This window comes from Loxodonta africana, unplaced genomic scaffold, assembly GCF_030014295.1.
Source record: "Loxodonta africana isolate mLoxAfr1 unplaced genomic scaffold, mLoxAfr1.hap2 scaffold_31, whole genome shotgun sequence".
NCBI classification, from domain to species: Eukaryota; Metazoa; Chordata; class Mammalia; order Proboscidea; family Elephantidae; genus Loxodonta; species Loxodonta africana.
The window spans coordinates 99,158-105,961 of record NW_026975029.1 but is presented as its reverse complement, the minus strand read 5'-3'; the positions used below and the strand labels follow the sequence as shown (position 1 = coordinate 105,961).

Here is a 6,804-nt window from a genome sequence, read left to right as displayed (position 1 = left end):
AGAGAAAGATTCACTAACAACCTGTGTTATGCCGATGATACAACCTTGCTTGCTGAAAGTGAAGAGTACTTGAAGCACTTACTGATGAAGACCAAAGACCACAGCCTTCAGTATGGATTGATCACACCTCAACATACAACAAAAATCCTCACAAATGGACCAATAAGCAACATCATGATAAAAAAAAAAAAAAGATTGAAATTGTCAAGGATTTCGCTTCACATGGATTCACAATCAACACCCATGGAAGTAGCAGTCAAGAAATCAAATGTCGGATTGCACTGGGCAAATCTGATGCAAAAAAAAAAAAAAAAACTTAGAACACTCTTTAAGTGTTGAAAAGCAAAGACGTTGCCTTGAAGACTATGGTGTGTGTGACCCAAGCCATTGTGTTTCAATCTTCTCATATGCATGTGAAAGCTGGACAATTAATAAGGAAGATCAAAGAAGAATTGATACTTTTCAATTATGCTTTTGGCAAACAGTATCGAATAAACCATGGACTGCCAAAAGGACAAAGAAATCTGTCTTGGAAGAAGTACAACCAGAATGCGTCTTGGAGGCTAAGATGGCAAGACTAAGTCTCATTTACTTTGGACATGTTATCAGGAGGGATCAGTCCCTGGAAAAGGACATCATGCTTGCTAAAGTAGAGGATTAGCAAGAAAGAAGACCCTCAATGAGATGGATTGTCAGAGTGGCTGCAACAATGGGCCCAAGCATAACAGTGGTTGTGAGGATGGTATAGGACCAGGCAGTGTTTTCTTTTGTTGTTCGTAGGGTCACTATGAGTTGGAACTGACTGACTCACGGGCACCTAACAACAACAGCAACAATGACAAAAGATATTGAGCATACTTTCATGTGGTTATTGGACATTTGTATATTTTTCTTGGGAGCAATGTCTATTCAAGTTCTTTACCCATGTTTTATTTGAGTCATCTAGTGTTGTTACAACAGAAATACCACACGTGGATGGCTTTTACAAAGAGTAATTTATTCTCTCACAGTCTAGGAGACTAGAAGTCTGAATTCAGGGCGTCAGCTCCTAGGAAAGTCTTTCTCTCTCTGTTGGCTCTGGGAGAAGGTCCTTGTCATCAGTCTTCCCCAGATCTAGCAGCTTCTCAGTGCAGGGGCCCCTGGTTCAAAGCAAATGCTCCTGGCTCTTCTGCTTGGTGGTAATGAAGTCCTCCAGTCTCTCTGCTCCCTTCTCCCTGTTATATATCAAAACAGATTCACTCAAAATACAATCTAATCTTGTAGGTTGAGTCCTACCTCATTAACATAACTACCTCTAACCCTTCCACATTAACATCATTGGAAAAAAAAAAAAAAAAACCTTGCCCTTGAGTAGATTTCAACTCATAGCAACCCTATAGGAGAGAGTAGAACTGCCCCATATGGATTCCGAGGAGCACCTAGTGGATTAGAACTGCCAACCTTTTTGTTAGCAGTCGCAACTCTTAACCACTACACCACCAGGGTTTCCAATGAACATCGTAGAGGTCAGATTTACAACACATATGAAGATCACAAGGCTGATAAAATGGTGGACAATCACACAATACCGGTAACCACGGCCTAACCAAGTTGACACACATTTTGGGGGGACACAATTGAACCCATAACATGTTGTTCATCTCTTTTTTTTTTTTTTTTTTGGTGATTTGTAGGAGTTCTTTATATATTTTAGATATGAATCCCCTATCAGATATTTGGTTTGCATTTTTTTTTCTTCAATTCTGTAGGTTATCTCTTCACTTTCTTGATAAAATCCTTCGACGTACAAAAAAACAAAAAACTTCACTTGATGAAGTCCAGTTTATTTTTTGTTGTTGATGCTCACGCTTTTGGCTTCGTATCAGAGAATTCATTGTCAAAAAAAGGTTTTGAAGTTTTAACTCTGTTTTCTTCTAAGAGTTTTATTTCTTTTGGGAGAAATGTCTCTTTAAATTCTGTAATCATTTTGAGTTAATTTTCATATATGGTGTGAGGTAGGGGTCCAGCTTCATTCTTTGGCATATGGGATCCTGTTGTCCCAGCACCGTTTATTGAAGAGGCTATTCATTCCCCTTTGAATGGACTTAGCACCCTTGTCAGAAATCAACTGGCTATAGGTGTATGGGTTTATTTCTGAACTCTGAATTCTATTCCACTGGTCTTTGTGCCTATCCTATACCAGCAGACTGACTTTTTAATTTAAGACAGTTCTTCTTAAAATGTACAGACTTCTTACAAAAATAGTGGACCCCAGGAACTCCAGACCCAGGAGCCCTGGACCTGTTCCTAAATTGAAGTTTCAATCTCTGATTGCGTCCGGGAAACTCTACTTGTTGTAATTGGAAAGACATAGATTTATTTTGTCGAGCCTTTGTTTTCAGCTCAGTTTCTGTTCTAAGGTTTTGGCTAATTGTAGGCTACGGTGGTGTATAGGGAAGTTTTCGCATTCTCTAAATTTAACTGATGTCATTTAACTAAGTCAGCTAACTAAAACCATTTTTGTAAAGGACTACACCCTGAGTTAGCTGTAATCCTTCTGCAAAAATGGTGTTAAAAGTTACCCTGTTTTCCTCTTCTTCTAGGTTCAACCCTGAATTCTCCATAAAAAGTCTGGTCAAGCGATGTCTGTAGTGATAAACATTCTCACCCTGTTCCTGCTTGCAAGCTTGAACTTTAGCCCAAACAATCTTATAGGAAAAAATCTTTGTAAAACATTTGGTTAATTTTGTTGTAAGAGGTATAGTCTGAGTTACCAAATCAGTACCTGAGACGTTTGGTTGGATGGACAATGATTTCTCAGGTTCTTTCCGGTTAGCTTCTTCCTACCACCTTTGAGCACCCCCAGGTCCTAGCAACATGTGTAACAAGTTATATAGATCACCTGGACCAGACTCATAAGTTTCTGCCAGAATTTTAAATTCTTCCTTAAATTTCTGAGGATCTTCACACAGGCTGGGGAACTCTAAGAATGGTGTGAAGTTTGGCCTTAGACCAGGAGGCACCAGTAACCTCAGGCTGTCCACCTCCAGTTTTGGGGTATTTCACCTTAAAAGGCATCTCAGCTATGGGGCTGGTTTCAACTGGAGGTTTGGTCCTTTCCTCTTGAACCCCTTCCTCTTTTCCATGATAAGGAAGTTCTGCTGAGGCAGTGTCTTTGCGATTCCTTAATCAGTTCTGCTTGTCTAGATACAACATCTCATAATGAAGGAAATTTGCTGTCATTTTGCCATTTGAAAGCTTCCAAAAGACAATTAAAATAGGCCTTCCGTTGGGTCCGATTAATCTGGGAGCTTTTATTGGTTTTATTCTCTTGGAAAACTTGGTGGCCTAGTGGTTCAGTGCTCCTGCTGCTAACCGAAAGGTCAGCAGTTCGAATCCGCCAGGTGTTCTTTGGAAGCTATGGGGAAGTTCTACTCTATCCTATGCGGTCGCTATGAGTCTGACTCGAGGACACTAGGTTTGGGTCTTTTTTTTTTTTTTTTAATTTGCTGCACAGAAAAGTTAACTTAGTGAGTTCAGAACTGCCATAACATAGGCATTGATCAGTACTATTTTCCTTGATAAGTGCAGGCCGTCTTTGAGGGTACTGAACTGAATTGGCGCCATAATTCCTGACCGTATATCAAACGGGAGTCCCAGAAGGGAATGCTTTATGGTCTTTAGAAGCGCTGTTCCCTATCTTAGGAAGCACTACCAAGTGGCAACCAGGTGATCTAAGCCAAAATGGAGCCTTAGAAAAACAAAAGGAAAAAAGGTTCCTGCGAAGAATGATAATTTTCGTCCACTAGATGGCAGACTCGTCAAGCTCCAAAGGGTTCAAACTGTGACTGGAATCCGGAAACAAAAGACAGAAAGTTCAAAGGACACACTTAAAATGTAACACTTTCAGGGTTTGCCAAAAGCGCATGAGGAGCTTTGCCCTGCGCTCTTCCAGATCCGAAACCCCAAAACGCCACAGCAAACAGCTGTTCAAAGGATAATCAGCCAAGAGAAAAGAAAGAAAGATGATCAGGACCACACTTCACAAGATGAAGCCACTAGGTGGCAGTCTGGGAACGCAATTGGAAACCCAACGTTGTAACAGGCTCCCGAGGACAGTAAAGGTGGAACGCGAAGTTCCAACAAGCTTACAGGCTGATTCCACCGTGAAGGAGAAAAAGAAAAACCGGGAGCAGAGAAACGACTTCGGTTAATCTCCGCAAAAGCTGCACCGAAATAGTTCGGGGCTAGATTCTCAACAGAGCCACGGGGAAATGCACAGTTTGCTTTTCGGGAGCACTTACCCCCAGACAGCCAGAAGGGTCCGAAAAAGCTGCAGCGAGGGGCACACAAAGGGGCCCTTGGTGCCGGAATCCCGTGTTTCAGGTCTTCGGGTCTCCGGGGGAAGGGTAACTCCAAAAACCCTGCCGATTAACTACGCCAAAATGTTGGAGAGAAAAGACTTCCCAGCTCCCTTAAGGTAAAATCGAAAGAGATTTATTGCAGCGGAGACGTGGCAGTGGGAGATCGCAAAGTCTCAGGCTGACGTTCCGGAATCTCACGGGAAGAAGGCAAATCAGGAGTAATCAGAGTGCTGAAGGGGGAGAATAAAATTACAGTTTTTCTTGTTGGTTCACAGTGACGAAGGTCAATCAAAGACGCGACAAGTAAAGCACAATCGTTGTCATTATTGCTTACGTGAGCCGATTGACTGGCTACAAGACACAATTGAAAGACAGGAGGTCAAGGGGGTTTCACCTTGGTTACAAAGCAGCCACAGGACGGATATTCTCAAGACTGGTTGGTTAACAATCACGTTGCTCAGAATGTTAGCTCTCCAGATGAGAATGGAAACAAGGAGTTTCCATGATCTCTCACTTTGCTGGGCATGTCAGAAACCTGAGGAGGCTGATACCAAAAGTTTGCCTTAAGTCTTCACATTCTTTAGCTTGATCCGCAAAGCAACTCATTTCCTTCATGGTGATGGGTTGATTCCTAGGGAAGGAGGGTAGAACCTGGGGGAAAGCTTACCTGGAGCTGCTAGACAGCCAACGCCAAACCTAAGGTGAAAGACTACATTGAGCGCTTAGAGTTACTTTAGTCTCTTTACAGACAGATCAGATGCCTGTTTTTATTTTCTATGCCTAAACAGTCTTTTTTTTTTTTTTTTTTTCTCATCAGTCCTTTGTGCTGATTTCCTTTCTCCAACAGTTTCCTCAAGGTGCATGCCTTGCAAGTAGATGTTTAAGTTCTTACTTACTTGTCTGGAAATGCCTTGATTGCCCTCACATTTTGTCTGGGTTAGAATTCTACTTTAAATCAGAACTTGAAAGCATTACATTATAATCTTCTCCTAGCTAATTTGCTGCTGCAAAGGCTCTGGTCATGTTTTCTGTTTGTTTGTGTTGTTGAAGAACAAAATCCCACACTCTATTAGGAGTGAAAGAAAATGAGTTTCATTGAGGAATAGCAAGGCCATCACCAAATAGCAGCTCCCGCCTGAAGGGATTACTCCATGTTTGGCTGCTAAACCACCCTCCCCAGGAAAACTGTTAGCCCCTCAGACCCCCATCTGCTGAGATTAACCCAGTTGTGTCTGAAGAGCCTTTGTCTCAGTCGTCCACTAGGGTGATGTCTGAGTCACTGCCTGGGGCATCATCCCTTAAGGCAGATGTCTTACAAGACATTGCTGAATGTTCTCCAGACACATTCCCAACACCCATTGTTGCTTCTAGGCCTATAACTAGACTGAAGTCCCTGCTATCCTCAAAGGTAAAGCACAAAATGTGATCCAGGGGGAGGTACACTACACTCCAAAAGAAAAAGAACTGCTTGACTTTTCTAATACATACAAACAAAAGCCTGGAGACTACGTGTGGGAATTGCTATTATGGGTGTGGGATAATGGTGCAAGGAACATAAAGTTGCCTCAGCCTGAGTTCATTGATATGGGTCCACTAAGCACAGATCCTTCATCCAGTGTTTCAGCTAGAGAGCTTAGGAAAGGATTTAATAGTTTATGTGACTGATTCAGTGAAGCACAGATTAAGCGGTGGCCCACACTAAACCCAGCTGAAGTGCCAGACCCGCCTTGATTTCACAGTAGAAGAAGGTATCCAAAGGCTTAGGGAAACTGGCATGTTAGAGTGGATTTCTCGGCTTAGACCCACAGACCCACACATGGAATGCTCAGAGGACACACCTTTTACCGCAATGGTGAGGAATAAATTTGTGAAGGGAGCCCCAGCATCCTTGAAGACTGCTGTGATTGTTATTTTATGGAAGTCAGATCTCACAATGGGAGATGCCCTAACTGAATTAAGACACCAAACTACAATGGGGCTGATTGGACCCCACGGTGTTAGGGGCCATGCGGGTGACTCAATGGACAAGAACAAGGTAGGTGTGGTTCACATAATGGACAGTGGAGTCAAAGCAGTAATGAGAGTAGCCTGACTCCTATGGACTCATGGCATTGGCTACTTAGTCATGGTGTCCCTAGGAGTGAAATAGATGGGAAGTCTATCGAGTAGTTACTTGATCTGTACAAGCGTAAGAATTACTGGATACTGCCTCTGAACTGACACTGAATCCAGGAGACCCTAGATGTCACTGTGGCCCACCGGTCAGAAAGCGGTTGTACGGAAGTCAGGTTCTTAATGGAGCCATAGCTCTGGTTCATTTCACAGTGGATTCAGTGGGTCCCTGAATCCATCACGTAGTGATTTCCCCAGTTCCTAAACACATAATTGGAATTGGAATACCCAACAACTTGCAGAACTACCTTTGTGGATTCCAGACAAGTGGAGTAAGGGCTATTATGGT

At 42.6% G+C, this 6,804-nt stretch overlaps 1 long non-coding RNA gene across 1 annotated transcript; it reads right to left on the bottom strand.

The window, feature by feature from the left end:
• Positions 1-976: 976 nt before the first annotated feature.
• Positions 977-6,804, bottom strand: LOC135229468 (uncharacterized). Its single transcript, XR_010320165.1, has 2 exons — positions 4,284-6,804; positions 977-1,214 (listed from the first exon to the last, which is right to left on the bottom strand). It is a non-coding gene; the product is annotated as an uncharacterized LOC135229468 (long non-coding RNA).